The sequence below is a fragment of the Cupressus sempervirens genome, chromosome 1, assembly GCF_028749045.1.
Source record: "Cupressus sempervirens isolate cs-2001-9-10 chromosome 1, ASM2874904v1, whole genome shotgun sequence".
Taxonomy (NCBI): Eukaryota; Viridiplantae; Streptophyta; class Pinopsida; order Cupressales; family Cupressaceae; genus Cupressus; species Cupressus sempervirens.
In genome coordinates, this window is record NC_143118.1 from 148,588,775 (window position 1) to 148,615,917 (window position 27,143).

Below are 27,143 nucleotides of genomic sequence, written 5' to 3' on the forward strand. Positions count from 1 at the left end.
TAAGTTTCATCTGCAAAGATTTGGTTTACTTCCAAACTTTTCATAGAGTTTGGAATCAAGATTAGAAGTTTTGAATAATGTATAAGTTAAATGGGAAGAATTAGCTTTGCAAGCTTCCAAAGGGGAATTTCATGCCAAATTGATGCGATGTGGCTGTGAATCTTGTCAACTAATTGACCCTTTTACAAGCAATTGAACTAACAAATACTTCATTTATGCAGATACACTCCTATCCTACCAGAATCACACCATTTTGTCATGTAAAGAATATAATCATCTCTTGGTTTATTATTGTGTGGGAAAAAGTAAAGTCTTACCAAATAATATAGTGCTAATTTTAACTGAAAGGTATATTAATAAGAATGAGTTTGTTTTAGCATATGCTTGCTTTTTACATTCAAGTTGGAATTTTGACTTCAAGTTTTTTCTATCCACCAAAAAAGCTCTCCATGCTTATATCCTCTCAGAATTCCAAGAATGACTTCTGGAATGACTTTCCTTAGTATCACATTGATATGAGCATGACACAGTTTAAAGTTTGGGTAAAATGGGTGCTTCTCTTATTCTTGTTTTCATGAGAAATATTTGACCATGGAGCATTTATAAATATATAAAAAATGGAGCAGTGACTTTAATTGTGTTGTATTTAAATATCTCCCTTTTGTCATGTTAAGAATCTAGTTCTTTCTACGTCAATCATGGTACATTTATTGAATATAGTCCCTCTTTGGCTTTTTAAAATCTTGCCACTTCTTTTGTAGTGTGTTGGGGAGGACATTGAAGACTTGGAATACACACCAAAGCTAGAATTTGAAGGGATTTTCAAAGTGACCAATGCACCAAATGAGGTAGTTTAGGTTATTTCCTTTTCTATCATAAACTCTGTGCCTCTAAAACTTATTCTAATTCCTTTGAAATTTGATATATATGCAGAGAGAGCTTATTAAGAAGTGGTTTGATCATATGCATGAAGTCAAACTTGGGATTTATGTGACAGACAATGGTGATTTTTTTGATTGGCCTTTCCTAGAGCAATGGGCTAATCATTATGGAATGAGAATGGGATGTAAGTGATTTTTTGTATCAATTATGAAAATTTCTTAAATTAGCAAACTATTGGGGATTTTGAATTACTTTCTATTCAGGAGAAATTTCACAATTCATGATGGTTCAATGAATCTGCATTGCCATTTAAAGTCTTAATGTGCAGAGTACTTGTTCCAGATGCCTAAGTAATTTATTCTGATCTTGTCATAGTTATATTGAATCAAACCATTATTTTATTTTTTCTTTTCTAATAAGTAATACATTTTGATTGTGTTCTCTGGGCATTATATCTAGCATGGAAGATTGATTTTTACCCTGACATAAGTGTGTATTTCATAGATAGAAAGTATATGACTAGAATGTTTCATTCGTGATGCTGTGAATTTAAAGTGTTTTGCACTCTCGCTTTATATATTAGTTTTGTCTTTTTATTTACGAAAGCCCTTGCTCAGTTATTTTTAATTTAGATTTGATGGTGATGGATATTTTACATTAAAGTCACCTAGGATTTGTACATGGGTGTGCCCAATTGGATATGATGCACTAGGGACCAAAGTTGGTTGCAATATGTTTCTGATTTTAGCACTTTAACATATCTCTTGGTGATTTGAACTGATGGCTCTGTCATGTGTCTGAGATCATTTACAAATCATACTTATCCCATTTGACCTTAGGAAAAGCATGTGACAAAATATTATTCATACTTTTATTGATAAAAAACCCTTTGTTGCTGACATACTGAAATATAAAATATGAAATGCACGGCCAAGATAACTTAAATTAATAAATGAAGTAAAATATGAAAGAATAATTACACTAAGTTGCCAATTGTGTTTGGAAATGAAGTGAAAAATAGTGTTTTTCTTAAAAACTGTAGGCAGAAAAAGGTTTTAATGTGGATTTGGACAAGTATTAGCACAAAAATTATGTTTTTCCCTACTGCCAAATCAGTTTTATAGGGAAGAATCACCATGAATTTAATAACAACTCACGTAGCAATCTGGCTTGTGAGTACTAAACAAGTTTTTCAATTATGGTTAGAATGTTTTACTCTTTTCTTACCTCATTTGTCCAGGTCTGAATGCATTGATGCTTCTTAGGCTTCAGTCTCACGACCCCATTAATTAAGTCTATTTTACAAAAAATATTTTTAGCTGGGACTTGTGCGAGCTTTAGAATTAACTTTTCCTATGTTTGGATAGAATTAAAAATAAAATTAAAACTTAAAATGTTGTATGTATATTTCTCTCTTTTGATTTATTTTATTCTCTTGCTCTAAGAACAACTCTTCCTATATCATTTCCAGTTGATTTTTATTTGAGACTGGCACTCTAATGTTGTTTACCTAGTCCCCTTATTCATGAAAACTAATATAGTTTAAAATTCAAGTTTAATTTATGTTTTCAAATAGGAGAAGGTTTTTCAATTTCTCACTTGGACCCTATCAAAGTGATTTGTTAATTTGTGTTTGGCTGCTTATAAGTTTTCATCTCCAGTAAATCGTTATCCTAAAGTTGTTTGCATTATGTGAAGATACTGTATCATTCTGATATTACTGATGGTTGACTGTAGGAACTTGGCTTCCATTGTGATAAAATTCAAGGTGAATGTCGTGCTAAATTTTTATGCCACCTAGATTGTTTTTCTTGGGTTAAGTGTGATAGTTATCTACCACAAGGTAGCCAGGGCCTGAAGGTGCTAGTTCTGTCTATCAAAACACTGTAACTTCTAATAGTTAAATAGCTTTTTGTTAGAGTTTCTATATTATGTTTAGAAGGAGCTTAAATTTAGAGAAATAGATCAAGACTTGCTCTAGATATTATTTAATCATTTGTGCTTGTTGAACGCATTTTATGTCCAACCTGAAATTAAAATGGAATTTATCCTTGGCTTAGACTGTGTGAGTTTTCCTTTTTCACATATATGCCAAAATGATTTTTTTCGTTAATTGTAATTTTAATTCTATGAACCTCCTCTTATTTTCCCTTCAAGATCTCGTGTCTTACTGTCTTGATGTTTCTAAATAGTGGGCATATTCTTATGTATCTTTCCTATGTTTGTGGCAGCAGTAACACTATAAATAGAAAAATTGTCATTGATTTTGGAGCTGTAGTTTTATTCTAGACTTGCAAAACCTCTTCATCTAGAAGTAGAACATCCCTGATCCAAACTTGGCAAAAAGTGTACATTTCATTTTACACGTGTTCTGGAAGGTTACTTTTCAAACAATTTTATCTCAAGTTGCACTTTGCTTAATGGATAGAATGCACTATGAACCTTTTAAATTGGTAGTTTCATGAATCTTGGTTTTGTTTTAAGATAGGATAAAAATTCAGTGGATGTCTTGTTTGAGATTAAAATGGTGGGTATATGTTTAATCTAGTTCTGTACTATATTGCCTACCAGCTTTCTTCAGCACACTGAAAAAGTTCTTTAAATGACATTCTCTACTTTTTGTTTTCTACATGTTTTGAGTTTTTTGTTTTTGGTGAATTGCTGTGAAAGGAGATTCCTCCCATTATATTGAAAGAAAGTAATTTGATTACAATGACTTCCTGTAATTTGGCTAAGATCATGATGCGAATGCCTTGAGTGATGTCTTGGAGTCTTTTGATCTGATCAGGAGAAAATAAATTTCATTGAAGTTTATAAAATAAGCATATGTTTGCATGTTATTCATTGCCAGTATTTTCATCAGAGTGATGCATGCATCATGTCTTTGCTCTTGCTTTCTGTTGAAATGCATCCTCAACCAGGCCTCCTTTTGAATCTCTTCTCAAACCAGCCTCGATTTACTGTGTTGTTGATCACTCTTCTACCACATTCAAATTTTTTGAGTGATTTGTATTTTGTTTAGTAGATGTATTCCTATTTTAAGCTATAGACAATGGATCAGAAATATGCAAGTATTATGCCAGTGCTTAACAATTCAGTTAATTGTCCTAGGACAAGTTTTCCTAGTTCACTTGTATTATATCTTATGTGTGTTCCAGCCTATTGACTTATTCTTGGTCATTCATGGTTATGATCCATTGGAAGTAAATCTTGAGGATATGGTCTACTTTGCAATGGAAGAGCCGTAGGTCAGTCATAATGATACACTTGAATATTGAAGCTGATTTCTTGATTCACTCATTTTGTATTTCACTAGTAGGAGTAAAAGATAATATTTCATTTCTATTTACATTGCTTGTTTAAATTATTTGTCAGTGTACTGGTTTCATTGTTCTCCATTTTTGAGTGCCATGATATGTTCTTTTAATACTTATTTTGTGCAGACAATGGCTTCCTATTCAGTATTTGATGCAGTTGCAACATATTACCTTTACATGACATATGTACACCCTTTTATCTTTTTCTTTAGCAACAATAATCCCTATGCCCCCTAATGAAGTTTTACACAAAGGCAGTGGAACTCTTTGTGAAATGTTGCTTATAGTTTAGGTGACTAATCTTTCAATGTCTTGAAATCTTTTATAAATTGTTCCAATCTAATTTAGGGTCACTTAAATCTATCAAGGTTTTGGAATATTCACACATTTAGAAAACTAAAATTCAATAATGTATACTTTTAAAGATTTTTTGTAAATGAAATGGCTATTGAAATAATTACATTCTTGGTTGTTCCCTACTATTTTGGTACAACATTGGTTAAATCCAAGCTAGATCTTATTAAGTGTTATAATGCTTAAATGCTTTCTTCAAGTCCTAGATTTTCATTCTAGAAAAATCTGTTTATATTCTTTAGCAATTTCATCCTTTTTGTTCACAGGTTTTTTGAAAGGTGCTTTGAGGCTTAAACATGATTATTAGTCCTTTGGTGATTATAATAGGGGGTTTTGATGATATTATTGTTGGATTTTTATTAATGTATGAACCTTTGCAGGCATTCAAGGCAAACATCATTTGTTCCAACAAGCATCAATCTAAACCAGAAAAGTTTTACAATGGGCATCTACTTGAGAGTGAAACATATATTGGAGACCATGTTGAATGTCTTGAAAGTGGTGTCTTCTGCTCTAATCTTCCTACAAAATTTTTTCTTGAACCTTTAGCTTATCAGGTGCCTTTCTAGTCAAAATTTCTTTTGAAAGAATATATTTTGTAGGAATTTTTCGTTGAGTACTATGTTATCAAATTCTTCATTGGCAAGCCCAAAGTCTAGTCACATTCTTGCAAAAGTCTGGTCCTTATCATATTCTTGCTAAAGTCTTTCCAAATTCTGTCAAACGAACCCAACACAAATTTTGCAGATAATGCTTTGTCATATAAGACTTAGCTCTACAATGTGTTTGTAACATCTGGCTCTAAATTTGCTAGTTCTTTGGTGTCTTCTGATTGGTGTAGGTATTGTTAAATGAGCATTGTGGAAGCAAGTATAGTATTTTAGGGAATATACATCTCGAATAACAACCATTGTTGGGGCAAAGTATGCTTCAAGTATTGTAAGAAATGCATTTTACTACTTGGCTGCAAGGAATGTTGATTGGGGTGTTAGTTATTTCTTCAATATAGGAAATGTTAACAGTAACCGTGTTAGGATCTGTACAATGCTGGAGCCAGAAAGTTCATAGTAGTAGGGCTGTCAATCTTTGGATGTTCACCTTAAAATAGAACATTTCTTACTATGGTAGGGAGGCCATGCAATGTAAGAATAAATAATGCATCACCCTACTTCAATAGAAACTAGGCACTTGCTCTCTCCAACTTGGAGAGCTCACTGCCAGGATCAACTATTGTTTACTTAGACATCTATGACATTGCAGTGGATGATGTTTCTTATCTATGACATCTATACAAGTTTGTCACCATATAGCTTGGATGGACCAAAAGATTCATCACTAGAACCTTGTAGTTTTTATTCTAATTGTGGATGTTCTCAAGAAAATCATAATTCTACTTCTTACTAGAGTAATTCCTTCGAAACTTTGAAATTTCATATCAAACCAAACATTGAACTGATTAAAAATCCAACCTTGCTGATTGTGTGAATGTGTTCCATAAAGATAGAGGTTTCACACATCACATATCCTTTTTTTATTCATTGATTACACAATCAATAAATAAGTTAACTAAAATCTCTACATTTCATGTTATACCCATTTGTAGCATGTGCCTCATGGCTATGTTTTTGTGATGGGCGATAATCGAAACAACAACTGTGACTCTCATGTTTAGTAAGTAGAGTGGAAGCTTAAGTTTCTAATAGACGGTGTGCCACCTATATTTGTATATCTAACTTTTAAATGGACTGAATCTGATTTGTCTTATTTTAAAACAAGGGATCTCTTCCTGTCAAGAACATTCTAGGAAGATATGTAATGTGTTATTTGTGACCGTCACAATTGGGATCCGACATATACAAACATCATTAGAAATTTAGAGGCACGAGATTTTCTAGGATGTTACTAGACAATAGCTTTTATGATAACATGAATTTCTTTTTGTGGAGAAAATCCTAGTAGTAGTCATGCATCATATGCAACCTTCGAATATTGGCAGGGACCCTGGTGGACAGAAAACTAGTGGTTGTGAGTATGTGTCATTGGAGTATCAATTCCTGATTGGGGTAAAGCTTCTTAGGAAAATGTTGTCTATAGTAAAATGAGAAACTGCAAACTCTGTAGACTCACCTCTCAGTCACATAATTTGGTGGTTGTAATTTCCTTATGTTTTTGATTACGAGATACTACTTGAATTCTTCACAATTCAATAAATATAGAAATAGTTTCTTGTATTAAAGTAATATTTGAATGATTCTTAATTCCAAATGCATATACAGTATGGTTCAAATCAAAATAATTATGATTGAATAACAATCAAGATGATATATATTTTCTATTTCTGATATACAGGAAATTACATGCAATGACTGAGGAAATTCTTAGTACCTTATACTATTCATTGTGTCTGATATACAAGTAAGAATTTGCAAATATGAAGGCCATCTCTGATATAACTTTATATTTATGCTCTAAATATTATGATAAGTTGTCTGATATGACAATATAAATATACTCAAAGATGATGTCATTTCTGATGGTAGACTTTATATGCCTGCATTGAATGGGTGCCAAAGGCAATATGTTCTCTTACAGAGTGATAATTGTGAGATACAAAACATAATAAGTTCTTCCAATCATCCTGAGTTGAATGATAGAACTACCTTTTTACATCTTTCATTAGAAATGATTAGTCATTTTGTAAATGATGTGAGTTATATCTCTTTTCAGTTGCACCCTTTCATAATAATCTCTAATCACTTCTCTTATGATCCAAATTGGTTTGTTCACAATAAGCACTGGGTGGGGGTGACTTGGCGAGTTGACCTAGGCGGTGGACTTGGTGAGTGAACATAAAGAGTCCACTTGGTGAGCATACTTGAATTTTTGTCTTGGCGAGATGACTAGGGGAGTTGGCCTAGCGAGCTGACATGGCGAGTCGACTTAAAGTGGCGAGTTGGTGGGGCAAGTGGGGGTGACTTGGTGAGCTAATATGGGGAGTTAGCCTAGGGGGTAGACTTGGTGAGTGAACTTAGAGAGTCGACTTGGTGAGCATACTTCAATTGTCAGCTTGGCAAGCTGACTTGGGGAGCCAGCCTGGTGATCTAACATGGTGAGTGAGCTTAAAGTGGCAACTTGGTGGGGCAAGTTGGCGAGCCGACTTAGCGAGGCCACTTAGAGATGCGACATGGTGAGCTAACTTGGTGAGCAAGCTCGATGAGCGGACCTAAAGACTGACCTTGATGAGGTACTTTGGTGGGGTGACTTGATGACCAAACTCAAAGAGTCAACTTGGCAAGCATACTTCAATAGTCAACTTGGTGGGGCAAGTTTGTGAGCCAACTTAGCGAGTCCACTTGTTGAGGCAAGAGGTGAGTCAACTTGGTGCGATGACTTGGCGAGCTATCTTGGTGAGCGAACTTAAAGACTGACCTTGATGAGGTGCTTTGGTGGGGTGACTTGATGAGAAAACTTAAAGAGTCAACTTTGTGAGCATACTCAAACAATCAACTTGGTGACATGACTTGGTGGGCTGGTTTGGCGAGCTAACTTGGCATGCATACTTAAAGAGTATACTTGGTGGGCTAACTGAAAGATTCAACTCATTGAGGTGACTGGGTGGGACTGACTTGGCAAGTTGACCTGGAGAGTTGACCTAGGGGATGGGCTTGGTGAGAAAACTTAAAGAGTCAACTTGCTAAGCGCACTTGAACTATCGGCTTGGCGAGTAGACTTGGGGACTTGGTGGGACATGTGGGTGAGCCAATTTGGTGAGTTGACTTGGTGACATGAATTGGTGGGCTAGCTTGGTGAGCTGACCTTAAAGAGTTAACTTTGTGAGTGTACTCAAACAATCAACTTGGCGACATGACTTGGTGGGCTTGGCGAGCTAACCTGGCTTGCGTACTTGAATAGTAGACTTGGTGAGCTGACTTAAAGAGTCAACTCATTGAGGTGACTTAGTGGGGGTGACTTGGTGGGCTAACCTAGAGAGTTGACCTAGGGGGCAGACTTGGTGAGTGAACTTAAAGAGTTGACTCGGTGAGCACACTTGAATTGTTAGCTTGGTAAGTTGACTATGGGAGTCGGCCTAGCAAGATGTTATGGTGAGTCGACTTAAAGTGGCAACTTGGTGGTGCAAGTTGGTGAGCTGACTTATCGAGGCCACTTGGTGAGGTGACTTTGCAAAGCAACTTGGTGAGCTGACCTACTAAGTGTACTTAAAGACTGACCTTGATGAGGCACTTTGGTTGTGTGACTTGATGAGAAAACTTAAAGTGTCAACTTGGCATGCCGACCAAGTGAGTTTACATGGTGAGCAAGCTTAGAGAAGAAAATCTATGGGGCAACTTTGTAAGCACACTAAGTGAGCCCACTTGCTGGGGCAAGGTGGTAAAACCACTGGGTGAGTCAACTTCGTGAGCTAACTTAATGAGTCAACTCGTTGAGGTGACTGGGTGGGGGTGACTTGGTGAGTTGACCTGGAGAGTTGGCCTAGGGGGCAGACTTGGTGAGAAAACTTAGAGAGTCGACTTGGTGAGCGTACTTCAATTGTTAGCTTGGCAAGCTGACTTGGGGAGTCAGCCTGGTGATCTAACATGGTGAGTGGGCCTAAAGTGGCAACTTGGTGGGGCAAGTTGGTGAGCCAACTTAGTGAGGCCACTTAGAGACATGACATGGCGAGCTCACTTGGTGAGCAAGCTTGATGAGCAGACCTAAAGAATGACCTTGATGAGGCAATTTGGTGGGGTGACTTGATGATCGAACTCAAAGAGTCAACTTGGGGAGCATACTTGCACTAGTGCATTTGGGTTCATTTTTTGACCTTCATTGATCAAATTTTTGGCCCAATTTTTGACCAATTTTGACCAACCCATTGGTCAAAATTTATCCGGTTGAAATTTTGACCAACTCACTAGTACATGATTTGTCTCAATCATATAACTAATTATATATTTTTCATATTAGTTATTGTCAGTGTTTTTCAGGCATTCTATAAAATAGTTCACATGCCTTGCGTATGATATGACATTTTGCATGCATCCTACACTCTCTCTCATCTGACTAATGATGGATTACGTAGAGTGATCTGAAACCATGATGCTAAAAAACACACAATGAAATCCAAAATGAACATGCACTACAAATGGATTATGGAAATCTGATATTGGTAAAATTGCATGCATGTCTACCAGGGCAATCACAACTTAAACATATATTTGTCCTAGTAGACATGCATGCAAAATTAACAAGATCAGATTTCCACAATCTATTTGCATTGCAAGTTCATTTTGGATTTGATTGTGTGTGTTTTTTAGCATCATGGTTTTAGATCACTCTCTGTAATCCATCATCAGCCAGATGAGAGAGTGCAGGATGCATGTAGAATTTCATATCATATGCAAGGCATGTGACTGTTTTATAGAATGCCTGAAAAAAATTTACACCTACCTGTTGGTAGAAATTTCTACCTTCATTGGTCAAAATTTCTACCTTTATTGGTCAAAATTTTTGACCTTCATTGGTCAAAATTTCTACCTTTATTGGTCAAATTTTTTTCCTTCATTTATCAAAATTTCTACCTTTATTGGTCAAAATTTTCTAGCTTTATTGGTCAAAATTTTGACCAATTCCTGGCACAACTTGCACCATGGCTATGGAGGTTTTTTGACCAACGTATTGGTCCAAATTTTGACCAACCAAAAGGTTGGTCAAATTTTTGACAAGAAAAATTTTGACCAATGGGTTGGTCGAAGTTGGTCAAAGTTTGGTCAAAATTGGGTCAAAATTTCGACCAATAATGGTCGAAAAATGGTCTCAAATGTACTAGTGTTAAGAATGCAAACCAAGAAATGGAATCTATCATAATAGATTGTGAAAATTTTCTTTGGTTGGGATTACAACACATGGTTTAGATTCCACTTATGTGGTGAGCATGGACATATTGTATAAAATTGCATAATAACTCATATGAAGAAGAGAGACCCTACAAAGAGATGATTTATATGTACAGAACTTAGAAATCTAAAGAGAAACTATATGAACCAAGGTAAAGTTAAAGATTAAAAGAAAATGAAGGCTAAGAATATCGGCACTCAAATGAGATAGCAATGGATAAATAAATCTCTATAGTATGCAAGTCAAAGTACTTAAATTTTTGACACCCAAGTCAATGAGTAGCATGATTCAAACATTTCAAACTGATTAGCCATGGAGATTACTAGAACTATGATTCAGAAGGAGACATCTCATATCAGTTCTATTCTACAAGCAAGAAGATCCAAATTAGCATTTCAAATGCATTGGGATCACTAAGCTAGGTAATAGTCAAAGTAATATCTTAGACCTTACCGAGCAAGTTTGATTTGCAAGATTTTACTAAGGTCAGGTTGCAAGACCTAACCAAGCTAGGATATAGATGCCAAGTTGAAAGTTCTAACTGACTCAAGGTATCTTCTAAGTTGAAGACTTTATCAAATTGGATAGACTATCACTAAGCTATCCTATATACAATGCATTAATAGTGACTTGAAGATAGATTATTGGTTAAAAGGAAAGAATCAAAAGCTTTTTTATTTTTCACCATGAATTTTAGATCAAATAGAGTAGATAATTCCTAAGTCCCTAAGAAATTATAAGGAGGTTTTTTGATAAATTATCTTTGAATCATTGAGTGATAATGATGTCTTCATCTAGCAGGAAAATCAAGAAGGGTTCCAAGATGCTTATAAGAAATGTAGCACCCACAAGCCTAAACTTCAAACTTTTTTTGATGATAGTAGAAGGACTAGACTTATTTAGAGAACATTTGAAAATTCCTCCAAAGGTACTCTTGATACATGATATTAGATCAATTTATCACTATTTAGTTCAAGAATTGGGTACTTTTCATATCAATCAAGCATATGAGGTGTTATGTGTGAATGGAAACCTAAAACCTGAGCATAAGCATTTGGAAACAAAGGGTTTAACTTGCACTCTACATATGTTGAGACATTTTCAAGGAAAATAGATTAGGTTAATCCTTAGTCATGTCCATAACATGTAATTATAGCTCTACCAACCCATTCAAATAACAAAGAAGATGATTCATAGGGTTACTAGGTTTTCTATGCTAGACATACCTAAAACCTCAAAACCCCTAGGTTAGGTTGAGCTAGCAAAAAAGACTTTTTCTGAATGGGATGGTAGAGGAATGAAGCTTAATGGCATCACAAACATGTAGATTAAGTTCAAAATACATGTAATTACTCATAAAATTTACATTTCCAGCTGACTTAACAATGTTTCATGTGAAGTTGTAGACTTGGCATTCAAGGTGGTCAAGAACAATCTATCCTTTAACCTTACTAAGTTATAGTTGAGCTAGTTAAACAAGAATATTGAAAAGCATTTGAGCATCCAAGATTAATCTATGCAAGTTTGGATCACTCCTTGTATTTTTACTATTTTATGTTCAACTTTTTTCCCTTCAAAAGGTGATGTTGTATCAAAGAAAGATAGACCTATTATATATCAGATCCATGAGTTTATAGCTGAAATGGTAGATAAGTTTGAGGGCATCATGGATGAATACTTTGATACCTTTAAGGAAAGGATGGATAGTAGATTTAGGAAACCTAAACAACTAGTTGATGATTATGAACAAGATATATGTTTCCTTCTAGATTGTGACAAGATGCATATTTAGGCAATTAGGCCAAGAGTGTCATGGGAAGAACATCTTGGTAATGAGGTAAACATTGATGAGACAAGAAATGTCATTGAGGCTCTTGTTAATGAGCCTATGGAGCCTAAGGCACCATATTTTGGTACATATCAAGAGGAAAAGACTAGGATTTATTTGGAAATCAAGATTTATCAAGCCCTAAAGAGAGGAAGAAAGATAGTTGAAAAGATCCAAAAGGAAATCAAGAAATTAGGTTCCCCTCTTCTCCTCAGAAAAGGAAAGGAAAATGACATTTAAGAAGGAGGAGTTGAGGAACATGAATGATAAGAAGAGGAATATGTAGTAGAGGAACCTTCAATGAAAAAGGGAAGGGAAACTATAACAAAGAGACCTATAAATTCCTCTCATGCTTTCTTCACTAGAAGGCCTACCGAGTCAAGGAAGAAGTTGAAGCTTCGAGATGAGGATGATCAAGAAGAGTAGCAGTTAACTTTCAAAAGTATTCTCCTACCTTTTAAGAAAGATTGGGAAGAGTTGTAGAAGGAGGAGCTATGACATATTTGAAATTACTCAAGTATGAGACTAGGAGTAAAGAAGAGAAAAAGAAGGTTAAAGAAGCCATAGTGGTAAAAATGGAAAAATGGAAATATGCTCTAAGTGAATTGAAAAACCAAGTTTTGTATGTTATACTAAAGGTAGTTACACCTCAATGGGATAATGTAGAAGTTTCCAAGGATATTAAGGAGAAAACCTTGAGAAAGGTTACGCTAGATATTTTAGACAAGGAAGTGAAGGAAGCATTGACCAAGAATGAAAAAAAAGCTAACTCCCAAGTTTAATGCATTCCTACTTTTGTCTAATGATATTGAATCTATTATGAAATCAAATAAAAAATGCATGGAAGAAAACATATGGATTGCATGTTGTAAATCCTACTAAGGAGGTTGTACAAGTAGATGATGTTAATGATGAGGAAGATGATGATGAGAAAGATGATGAAGAAGATGTGGATGATTATATAATGAATAAGGATCTACCTAAAATTTAGGATATCTAAGATTCAGATCCTAAGAAGATGGTAATAGAGGTAATAGCCTTCCTTCTTAATTATTTGAGAAAAAGATTGATTATATCAATTTTAGAGAAGGTTGCTACTAAGTCACAGACATTTGAGTTAAACATTGTTCCATTGAGAACTCAATTGACTAATGAGTACACAACCTAAGACAAAATGAGCACAACAAGAAAAAAGGAATATTATTATTAGAATTGATATGCTATTACATATAGTACAACAAAAAATAGACTCCACAACATGCCCTATGAGCTTACAATGTTATCAGATTTTGGAGAAAACCCTTCTCATAGTACCTTTTTACAATCCCTGCCAAAAACTACCTTTACAATGCCTAAAATGTCCTTAAGTAACCTGAATTAGGTTTAGGATTTTGAATACATTTTAGAATATGTCATTTGGAATCCACCATCAAAATAGAAGGCTCTAGAAAACTCATCAAAATTTGGTGTAAAATTAGAAAAATCCAGAAATGGTAGTCCAAATTCTAGGAGGCATAACTTTTGATTTGGGACACCGAATGATGAATCATTTACATTTTTAGAAAGCTCTCCAAGAGATCTATAGCCCTCTGGATAGTCTTTTCTCATCTCCCATTTTTTGGGCCCATACGAGGCCATTTAGTTCCTCAAATTTGACTTTGAACTACTCTTAGGAGGCCTCCAAACAACTTAAAACTATAATAACTTTCAAATTGTAAACCCTTTTGATGTGATTCTTTTTCTAGAGTGCTCTAAATTAAAAGTATAATCATCCCTCTAGTTTATGCCATATAATTCATCATAATTATGGCTCAATTAAAAAATAACCTAACTTCTACATTGGCATGTATCCCAATGTACTCAAAAACTCTAACACATAAAACTAATAGTGGAACTATGAGAGCTGGAATCTCTATTTGACCCAAATGGGTATCTGAAAATGAAAACACATTAAAAAAAACTAACACTGAGAATATTTTTGATGATACAAGATTTCCCTTACACCACTAGATGCTCCTACATTAGACACCTAGGGTAGATTGAAAAGTGACCTTATCACTTTATAGTTGATAGAGGACAACTCAAATGGGAAACCTCTGTTATGGATATCCAAGTTGAGTCTTCTATTGGTCATCCTTTACACTTCACTAGGTATTCTTCATACTACATATTTCTAGTACTTTGACCCACACTACTATCTAGAATTTCTTCAATCTCTTCCTTTGCAAAAGTAGGAATTGGGCATGGCTTTAGCATCAACTCCTCATATGCACCATCATCATAATTTTTCGTTAAGTCTATAATATTGAAAATAGGAGAAATGTGAATCCCATTTGGAAACTCCACCTCATATGAGTTCCCTGAATCATGTTTCTTCAAAATTTTGTAGGGGCTAAATTTCTTCTTAACATGTTTAGCAAGGTCTTCTACCTCAACAATTGCCCTCTCCCCTTGCTCTATCTTCCTCAACTATGGTGTATTCCTTGGACTACTCCCATACACAATTTGGAATGATGATTTACCAGTACTCCTATTCATAGAATTATTGTAAGAAAATTTTCCTTGTGGTAGAATCAAATCCTATCCATTGAGCTTATCTCCTACTAAACACCTTAGCAAATTGCCCAAACTTCTATTCACTACTTCTATTTGTCCATCAGTTTGTAGATGATGTGCATTCTGAACTTTAATTCTTTCTTTAAGTTCTTTCACAAAGTCCTCTAGAAATACCCCATAAATTTAGTATCTCTATTAGAAACAATACTTTTTTGGGAGACCATGTAGCCTCACCACCTCTTCAAAAAACAAATTTGCAATATGCATTGCATTATGAGTCTTCTGGCATAAAATGAAATGTGCCATCCTAGAGAACCTATCAATCACCACAAATACTAAGTCATTACCCCTTTGTGTCCTTGGTAATCCAAGAACAAAATCCATACTTGTGTTCTCAAAAAGCTTTGATCAAATAGGCAATGGCTAATAGAGTCTAGTATTGTGACTAAATACTTTTGTTGTTTGACATACTTGACAGCTCTACACAAACTTCTTCATATCCTATGACAGTTGAGGTTAAAAATAATGTTCTCTAATAATAGCAATGGTCTTATCTTGACCAAAGTGTATTGTCATCCCTCCATTTTTCTTCTCATTGATCAAGTTCTCCCTCATGGAGCTTCTTGGGTTACACAATTGACTTCCCTTAAACAACATAACATCTTGAATAATGTAATCTAGCCACCTGGTCCTCTCTAGGGTAATAGGTTCTTTACAAGGCTTTCAAGTCTCTACAAAGTCAGTAGCTTTAGGGTACAAATTATTGAGTTCATCAAACCCAACCACTTCAATCTGCATTACTGTCAACAACAACTATCTCCTACTTAATGCATCTACAATCCTATTAGACCTTGTGATTCTATGTTTCAATACAAATGTATAATTTTGCATGAACTCTACCCATTTCAAATGTCTCTAATTTGATTTACCTTGGTTATTTAGGTACTACAATTCCTGGTGGGCAGTATAAAAGACAAATTCTTTTGGAAACAAATAATGCATCCATTTCTTTAAGACCTGAACTATTGCATAGAACTCCTGATCATAAAGAGAATACTTCTTCACATCATTTAATTTTTCACTAAAATAGGCAATAGGCTTACCTTCTTGGCTCAACACAGCCCCAATAGCATTGCCACTAGTATCACAATCCACCTAGAACACTTTGTTGAGATTAGGAAGTGCCAACACAAGTTTCTCTATTACCTTCTTCTTTAGTAATTCAAAACTCCTTGTAACTCCTATAGTCTACTTGAACTTTGTTCTATCCCCCCTCATTGTTTTAATTTGGGGTACACATATACTACTAAAATTTCTAATGAACTTCTTGTAAAAACTAGCAAGACCATGTAATGACCTCACCTCAGTGGCATACCTTGGAGCAAGCCATCCCAAGATGACCTTCACCTTCTCTGGGTCTATTTTGAGATATTTAATTGATACAACAAACCCCAAATAGACTAACACCCTTTTGACAACAATTTCTCTTCCCTCAACCTTTTAAGGACATTATAAATGTGCAATAAATATTCATCCAAAGACTTATTGAAAATCAAAATATCATCTAGATAGATAATAACAAAATTTCCCAAAATTTTCTTTAGTACCTCATTCATAAGACACATGAATAGGCTTGGAACATTGGTTAGTCCAAAGGGCATGACTAACTACTCATATAGACCATCCTTGGTCTTGAATGTAGTCTTCCACTCATCTCTTTCTCATATTTGTATCTAGCGATAACCACTCTTGAGATCTATCTTTGTGAAGTATTGATCTCCACTTAAATAGTCCATAAGATCATTCATTGTTGAAAAAGGAAATCAACACTTGATGGTTATTCTATTTATGGCCCAAGAGTCTGTACACATTCTCCACTTCCCATCCTTTTTTTGTGCCAGTACTGTAGGTATTGCACATGAACTCACGCTCTCTCAAATCAAACCTTTCCTTAATGGCTCCTAAACTTGTCTATTTAGCTCCTTAGTCTCATTAGGAGTCATCCTATTATCAGCCTTGTTAGGAAAACTAGCTCTAGGAACTAAATCTATTTGATGACTAATTTTCCTTATTCGTAGCAACCCTTCTAGAACATTATTAGAGATGAAATCTCCATACTCACTTAATAGACCTAAAACTTCAAGTAGAATTTCACTACTATCTTCGTTGTCTTTTCTAGGAATTAAAGCATAACACATATGCTGGTGTTTCATGCCATCTAGAAATTTTATTCCATCAATAAGACATACCCTAGTACTACTACATACCTTTTCACCCTCCTTTATTAAGGGCTTCAATTTGTGGAAAACTCCATCCTTTGTTAGAGAGTATGTATTTGCATGACCATCATGTATAGCATGCCTATCAAATTACCATGTCCTTCCCAATAATAAATGGTAGAAATCCATTGGAATGATGTCACAGAGAGCCTCATCATGGTAACTCCCAATATTCAATTTCACCAAACATTTCTCACTAACTAGGACCTTATGATCATCCTACACCCAAGAAATCCAATGGGGTAGGGGTTGTTTTTTCCTTCTTGAGCATTAGCTTTGAGACCATCTCCTCTGACACTAAGTTGTCAATGCTTCCACCATTAACAATCATATCACAACATTTACCCTTGCACTTGCACTTGGTATGAAACAAACTCCTCCTTTTTAAAAGTTCAGTCTCACCACTCAGTAAGACCCTTTCATTAACTAGAACCTCTCCTCTTTCTACATCCTCTAAATGTGATGATTGTGCATCATCATCCACATGAGCAACCCTTGCTTGACCTTCAACTCTCCTATCTATCCTTCCTTAGTATTCAGGGCATTCGAAGGCATGATAACCTTCTTTATTGTAATGAAAATAGGTACAATAGAAGCCTCCTCTTCCTAACTCTTGTCCACATCCTCTACCTCTTCCTCTCTGATCCCCAAAGTTTTGATCATGGGAGTAGTTGAAACTCTTTTTCCTCTAAATTTGGCTAGTACATGCATCTTTATTTTTCTCCTGGTTCTCATTTTTGCCTTCAAATGGCTTGCCACCACCCCTTCCTCCTTGACTACACCCTCTTTGCCTTCCATCAAACCTTTTTCTTCACTTTTCCTCAACTCACAAGGAAAATTGGTATGCCTCTTCAATGCTATCCATTCTAAGTAGACTTAACTCCTCTTGAATGCTAGGTCTTAACCCACTAAGGTAATGGGCAACCTACTCCTTGTTTGCTTCTGCATGCCCCAACTTAATAAGGACTTAGTAAAATTCCTCTTTGTATTCTTGGATAGATTTTCTTACTTTCTTTAATGCTTGCATCTTTTTGAACAAATCAAGCTTGTAATTAATAGGAATGAACTACTTCTTTAGTTTGTCCATCATGCGATCCCATCTTGTGATTTTCTCATTTCCTCTTCTATTTCTTTCTAACTAAATCTCTTGCCACTAGATTTTAGCATGGCCTTTCATTTTGGCATTTGCAAACTTAACCCTATCAGGATCCTCGATATTATCATACTCAAAATATTCCTCAAGCTCATTGATCTAGTTGATCAACTCATATGGGTTTAGATTTCCCAAAAGCATGCCAACATCAATTTTAGGTCTTTTTCCAAGATTGGTAATGGCCCTAAAAAGCCTCTCCTCCACCTAGTTTAAGACTTCTCCATCTCCTTCCCTTTCTTTCCCAATATTTCCTTCTTCTTCATTTTCTTCCTCACTTTCATTGCTTATGGCAACATTCATCCCTCTATGGATCTCCTCCTACAATGCTTGGACTTGTCTTTGGAGGGCTCTAACCTCGGGAGTAACAACTTGAGCCCTTCCATTACACTCCCTTCATGGATGCATCTTCTTGTATCAAAACCCAAAACCACATAGTCCTAGTGCAAATTGGCTCATAGTCTATGCTTTGTCTATAGTCTTAGAATAACCTACTCTGATACCACTTAACAAGGGCATGAACCAGGACAAAAATGAAGACAATAGTAAAAAGAGAATATTATTATCATAAGTGATATGCTATTACATCTAGTATAACAAAAAATTGACTCCACAACATGCCCTATGGGCTTACAATGTTATTAGATTCTGGAGAAAACCCTTCTCATAGTCTCTTCTCCCAAACTCCACCAAAAACTACCTTTACAATGCCCAAAATTTCCTGAAGTAACTTGGATTAGGTTTAGGGTTAGGAATAATTTTTAGAATATGCCATTTGGAATCCATTTCTAAAATAGAAGGCTCTAGAAAACTCATCAAACATTGATGTAAAATTAGAAGAATCCAGCAATGGTAATCCAACTTCTAAGAGGCATAACTTTTGATCCCAGACTCTGATTAACAAATTGTTTACATTTTTGAAAAGCTCTCAAAGTGATCCATAGTCCTATGGATAGGATTTTATAATCCTCCATTTTTAATTCTCATAAAAGGCCATTTAGTGCCTCAAATCTTACTTTGAAGTACTCTTAAGAGGTCTCTAGGAAACTTAAAACTATAATAACTTTCAAACTGTAAGGCCTTTTGATCTAATTTCTTTTGTAGGACTGCTTTAAATTAAAATTATAATCATCCCTCCAAATTACACCCTCTAACTCATCACAATTATGGCTCAATCATTAAAAAAAAAGTATTTTTTGTATTGGCATATATCCCAAGGTGCTCAAAAACTCTAACCCAAAAAACCAATATTGGAGCTAAAAGAGTTGGAATCTCTATTTGACCCAAATGTGTATCCAAAAATGAAAATACATTAAACAAAAACTAACACTAAGCATATTTTTGGGTGATACATAATTTCCCTTACACCACTAAATGCTCATGCATCATTGACTGTAGGAGCTATTCTACTGAGTGCAATGATGAGTGTTGTTACTACCATTTCATCTACCAAGAAGTAGGCTTCAATTCTCATAACAACATGCAAGATCAAGTGTTAGCAAGATATTGTAAATATTCCCACTATTATCAATAATGTTGTTTCTATAGTGAGTGGAATGATAGTTGAGGTTAAGCATCAACTAAGAACTAACATTTTGAGTAAAGGAAATGAAATTATTCCTTACTCTACTCCAAAGGAAAAGGGTAAAGAGATAGAAGCCTCCACTAATGAAATTGACATGGATGAGGATATAGTTATTTCAAATAGGGATACCTCTAATCTCACTCCTAAATAAATGGACACCCTTGGAGAGCTTTAGAAGGAAAGGGAAAAATAGAAAACATTGAGAGCAGAAAGGAAGAATAGGAATCAAGTGCTAGAAGACATAAAAGTTATATTTGTTGATGCACTTAGTATTCAAGTTGATAATAAGGAACCTATGTTTGATAAACTTGTTGACATGGTTCACAAGTTTAATGAAGATCTGAGTGGACAAGAAAAACTACTATTGAGGGCAGATATAAATTTTGATAACAAATTTGTGGATAAAGTTGCACAAAAGATTGCTATTGATCAAGTGGAATCATCAATTATTCTTATTAATTTTGAAAATTCTATAAATAATGTTGCTTTCTTATTTTTCAAGTTAAGTAATACTACAAATTTCACCAAGGAAATAAAGAACAAGTTTTCTAAGATGGATACTAATCTAAAGGAAAGTCCACATCAATTATCAGTTGACCCAAGCACAAGCTCTTCACATTTCATCAAGATCAGGTACCTAACAAACTTGTAGGAAGAATTGTTAAGAGAAGAAGGCAAAATGTAGGCTACTCTAGAAGATATTCAAATTTTTATAATTCCCAACATGGATGTAATAAAGAAGCATATTGTTCATGCTAAAATATTAATCCATGAAACAACTTTTTAATTATTGATCATATGATGAAATTATCTACTGAAATACAAATAGGTTTGCATAGTTCCTAAGTTTTGTAAGATAACTGGGATAAAACAATGTCCACAATTTTGAAGGTACATAGTGATTTCCTTTCAAATTTTGGTGTTACCTTGTAATTATGTAATTTTTTTGGCATTTTTGTCAAAAGGGGGGAAATAGTTGTTAGAAATAGATAAGACTAAGAGGAGGGGAGTTGAATCAATATTCTAAAAAAAAATTCCCAGAACTAGATATTGTTAATTACTTTATAACTTCCATATAAAAGTAAACTAAAAATTCTAAAGAATAAATATAACCAAGCACAAAGAGAATTCATAACATCATTATTTGTTAATTAAGGAATCCTTGGCCAAGGAAAAACCCTAGTGGGAAGAATACCCACTAGATGATCCACTAAAAAAAAAATCCTATTAATGATATTTACCTTATTAGGAGCTTGTGAAATACATATAGTGTAGATCAAATACATTGTATGCAAGAAGAGCCCACTAGTTGCAATTATGCAATTAAGTTCTTTACATGTGTAGATACACACAAAATACTTTCTTACTATTGTAATTTACACTTTCTTTGACCATACATCAGATATCACATCACATGAGGCTCATATATCTATTAGGCTATCTATACAATAGTTTGGATGTCATATATCTCACACATATATCATGCATCACATATTTTATCTATGCAAGGTAACATATTTACTTATACCTCGCACATTAGTAAATTCTCTTCTCAGTTGGCCTCCATGTCTTCACACACCTAGTATACTATAAAATAAATTATGGATTAATATCTAAAAAGTTGGTTAATCATGAATTAGTAATTATTTTGTCACCAAAATAATTCCTTAAAATGAACAAGTCATATTTTTGATATGCTTAGTTATGCTTTGTCAAATACTCATACTATTATTTCAATTGTAACCTACATTGTACTATTCATACACATCTATGCACTTGCATATGTCATCATGAAACTTTCATAGAGATATCCTCAACTATACATAAGCTAACTCAAAAATAGTTCTTTCTTATGTACACGTGTTTTTGTACTTCTATAAACTATCTAACACTTAGACAATTTTCTAACTCTAAATGCATAAATAAAATGTTGAATATGTGTTTCCATAAATGACAACTATTAAGAAGTCTAACTGACCATAATGCCAACAATCTCCCCTTTTTTCATTGATGGCAAAATTGGGAAAAATTGGCTAAGTCCAAAAATGATGTCATACATAATGAAACAAATAAAAGTAACTATATAGAAATTGCCTTCAAAACATAACAATTTTACTCATGTCTTGATGGATCATTACATTCCTTATCACTCCTTACATTGATACATAATTATACTCCCCCTTACATATACATATATAATTCCTCCTTAGTACATACAATTATAAAATTTTCCTTACATATTGTCATGCCCAAAATTTACAAGGCAAAAAACACAACCAATTTTTTTTCTTTTTTAAAGGTGAACTACAAAAATCACACATATATATCTATGTATGATACAAATACTCTATCAAACTATAAGGTGTTTGAAATATATCAACTCATGTTTCTTGAGATACAGTTAAGTACATTAGGGTAATACATATTTGATCATTCTATTGGTCTGAATTTTTGCATGATAGAAGTCCTTTGTCCAGATATAGAAAATTCAGATTGTATCTATTAATGGATAATAGGGTTTCTAGCTAAGTCATCCTTTTGCTAGCCTTTGAATTTTTTTGTGAAAAAATCCTACGTCCCATTCCTTTTAAAAATTTTCAAGTGAAAATTGTTTTATTTTTATTTTTTGCGCCCCTGAGTTACCTTTCCTCTTAGATTCCTCACCATTTGGTCTGAATAGATCTATCATTGTCGTTAGCTCGCTATGAAAACATGATCACTTTTTATGTATAGTGAGGTAGTGAGTGCTAGAAAATTTTATAAAATGGGACCAAAAAATGAAGATATGACAGTCAAAGATTTGTTTTCTGGCCGAATTTTCAGTTGCGTACACCTTGCAAGTACTATCAAAATAGGAAAAGGGACCAGTAGAAGTAGTTAGAAGTCAGCACCAGAATGAGGGTCTTTTCGATGCCTTGCTACCTCATTATTAGAAAAATTGAGCATCTTTCCATTAGCAAAGTAGTGAGGTGCCATGAAATTAAAGACACGATGGCCTCGGAATTTCTTGGAAACCATGGTTTGTCCAGATGGCATGACAAGTAATAACTACTATTATCAAAAGCAGTTGGTAGGAGTAATAACAATTTGATGGGTTATTATATTTCATAGTGCCAAGTTTTATTCAAGTCATTAGAGCTCACTACCTTGCTGCTGCAAAAATTTGACATCTTGTTGTTAGCATAGTAGCGAGGTGCCATGAAATCAATAGCCAGTGGGACCTCAAATAACGTGGATGGTGACTAGGACTAAAGTAAGGTCTTGTTGGGTGCCAGCAGTGTAGAATTTCCTATGTCATCAATACCCCAGACCCATGCCCCATTTATAAAGTGTACAAGAGATCCTGATCATTAGATCAAAATGGAATTAATAGTCCTCACTATCTTGCTATGGATAGTTGCATGTTGTTTACTTTAAGCAAGACAACGAGCATGGAACCCACCACTCTTCAAGGTACTTGGTGTAGCTTCTCCACCTTTGATTTAGTCTCAGATTAACGATCATCACTATCTCGCCATGAAGAGTTTCTTGAATGATACGTATAGCGAGGTAGTGAATGAGGGGCTACCACTATTGTTCTAAGTAGTACAATAATATATCATCCACAAGATCAAGATCGAATCGACGACTGTCATTGCTTCGCTATGGCAAGGTGCTCATTGTTTATGTATAGCGAAGTAGTGAGCTATTGACATGTGTCCTCAATCACTAGTCGATCTAGACAGAACTACCTTCAAGGAAGGAGCTATGTACATGGGCAATTTTCCTTGGATCGATTGGCCAACTTCTCAAGTGCAATGCCTAGTTGTCTTTCTCCATATCCCATGATCGTAGGATTTTTAAAGATTGACAACATAAATTTAAACACAGAAGGTGGTGCCACTCTGTGTATTAATTAGACATGAAAGCTTCACATGTGAGGAAAAATAGAGTATAATATAGAAGATTTTATTAGTTTCACCTTACGCGAATGAAGATTTTGAGCCTTTCCTGAAGTAGAAGCAATTACTGAAGAAGATCGTGCCAAAGTTTGGCAAGATTGTAAAGTAGTTTGTTTGCAAAAAAATTAGTAGAAATATAGAAGAAAATGAGGATTGAATTCAAGTAAGTAATCCTACTATAATCTTTGTAAGTATCACAGTTCGATAAAGCATAACCAAAGATGCCTCCAAAGAAGGGATTTTAAGGTCAAGTTAATTATTTGGATAGAAATGTACATGATGATTTGCTTGAGTTGCTTCCTGAGTCTACTATAGAGATAGTGCAAGTTAAAAATTTGACCTCATTAAACCCTAGGTTGAGGATAGCTGATGGATTATATGATAAGGGTAATTGGGTCCAGGATGCTAAAACCTCACAAACCAGTTTAAATTTGTTCAAGAAATGGTTTGCAGAAAGGAAATTGTATGCCCCACATGCCAATATATGGAATTTTGACCTGGGAAAGCTAGTTGTTCCCAGTGTGTCTATGGATTATGACCTCCTTGAGGCCATGGCAAAGAGCTATGATCAAGCCACTAGGGTAGTAAGAAGAGTAGATGGTGAAATTCTAATCACCATTAGTCCATAAGAGATTAGGGAAGTTTTCCATTTGGGACCTCTCACTAAGTATCATGTGCCCATTGATTTGATAGATTTAGAAAAAGAATATATGTCAAAGAAGGATGTAGTTAGACATGGTGCACTGAAGGCCCACATTGGTAGAATTGGAACCCTACTAGCAATAACATCATCCTCTAAAGAACCTTTCAAGAAAGCATGCTTCAATGCTAGGGCAGTAGAGATATATAGGACCCTGTGTAGATTTTTTGGAGAGGGTGAAGAAGACTTTATCCTTGTGAGTTTCATGTATATGATGACTTAAATCTCCTCATTTGGTGTGGAAATAATTTTTTATTTTGCTTCTTACCTAGTCGATGAGATTCACAGTGGATTGGTGGGGATTTCTAAGGGCAAGGTGGAGAAGGTTTGGGGCCAATACTCCCTATTGATGCACATGATTCTATTTAAGGGGGCTACATACTTTGGTAAAGAAATGGTTTTGAATAGAGAACAAGAGGGGGAACCACTACCAGTTCAATTATGGAGTGTAGATATGATTAGGGAAGTAGAAAATGTTAGTTTTGTTAGATCTGACAGGCACTTTGCCTCCAAACTGAGATGCCTCATATTGAGTGACAATTGTAGAATTCCTAAGGTGCTAATGCACCTTGTTAGGCCTATAGACAAACCCCATAATCTGAAAGTTTCACATAATTGGGGAGATATCATCCCATATTCAGTTTCAACTATCATCATAATTTATGAATTTAAAGGAACACCCCATGTACTACCTTATCAGGTGCCCTTAAAGGTAGGAGTAGCTAAATTATTATGGTAGTTGGGAGAAGTAGAAGAAACCTTTTTGTGCAAAAGGGGAACATGATCAATTTTTCCCACTTGCACGGTAGCCCACCAGTTTGTAATAGCCAAGGAAGGGTGGGTCTTCCTCTAAATTTTTTTGGATCAGTATAAAATGGCTGTATCTCACTCTCATTTTTGTGATGCTGAAGGTTTCTTTAATTTGGCTCTTAGGCATAGGATCAAGCTTTTTCTAGTTGAGCATGAATTCTATTTCCTTGAAGATGTAATAAGGAATTAGTACTCTCTATAGGAGCAAGAAACAAAGAAAGAAAAATGGAGAGTTTATTCAAAGGTTTTGGATTTTATTAATTGTTTTAATAAAGATTACAACCATCTTAGTAATGTTGTAACTACTAAAGATAGAATAAATAAGCTTATGAGTACATTCCCTAAAATAATGGAGGTAATGAATGAGAAGAAACAACATTTTATTGATTCTTTTGTAGATAAAGCTAGGGAAATAATGAGGAAATTGGGTTTCACTCCCACTATAGGGGCAGGTCCACTAATTGTGCAAAGGAGGTTAGGATATATTGTCATTCAAGATCAGAGGCCCATTATGAATAAAGGAAAATATATAGTTGAATCTACTAGTGCTGCTTTTGAAGAAAGGCCACCTGAACCTTCTCCTAAGAGAAGAAAGATAATAAGGGAAGAGGAACCACATGATGAGAGTTACTCACCTTCCCCAACCCCCATGAGAATTGAGGAGCAGCTCATTGATGAGAAAATTGAACAAATGGGATCACAAGGGGGAGTTTTTGTTACCCAAGTAGAGATTGATGAGGGGAACCCCCAGGGGCCCCCTGTGCCAAATTTTGAGTTAACTGTAGCAGATTTTAGGGGAAGGGAATTAGACCTTATCTTGGAACAAGGTAGTCATCAATTTTTGTTTGATTATAGTTTTGTAAAATCTAGGGATTTCCACCAGTTTGCTTGGAGGGCAAACATGGACATTTTGAAGGAAAGGTGTAAAAATGTGAAAGCAGAGCATCCAAAAATGGATGAAGCCTCTATTCAGAATCATATAAAGGAAAAAATGATTCAAGAGTTCCATAATATAACCCCTAAAGAGGGAAGATAGATGGTAAAGGCTGCAAATATTTTATTATTGCCCAATTGGGATGTTGTTGATGCCTTGATTTTTAATTCTCTGTCAAATAATTTCGGATTACAAGACCCAGATAAAAAGGAGTTCTTGGGAATTGCATTCAGTAATGACCAAGCTACTCTTGTTATGTGGTCATTAAGAAGAGGATCCAAGGATACTCCATCATAGCCTGATGATTTAGGATTTACAGGGAGTATCATTGTGAAGAGAGTTGTTGATACCTCATATGTATAGGCAGCCCACATGAATGTGGATTATTCTCAATTTTCCTTGGCTACTGAAGAGAGGGAAGAAAAGGAAATGATTGAGCTATACAATAAATATGAAATAGTGGTGGATCCCTACAATAAAGAGGTAACAAGGAGAATTGAGCTTGAGAACAAGCTATTGGGAAAATCCACTAGGCCAAGAATAACATACCCTTGCCCCCCAGTTGAACCCTTCAAATCCACCTACCTCATAGAAATACTAGATACACCCCAAAGGCCATAGTACTACACTACTAAGGATTTTGAAGAAGAAAAAAGTAAAATGTGGGCCTTACATGTAGAGCTAGAGTCAAAATATGAAGATAAACTAAGAAAAGCTCTCACATATTTGGGGGACAAACTTGAATGGCCACTAATTCATGATTAGTTGGCTAGGGTGATCAATATTTGGGAGGAGTTGAAAGCCAATGATGAGGCTCTAAAACCTATTATGAATAAATGGGTAAGGAGGGAGAAAGAAATGACATTTTTTTGTTTCTTTGTCATAAGGAGTTCTTATGATCAAATTGAAAAA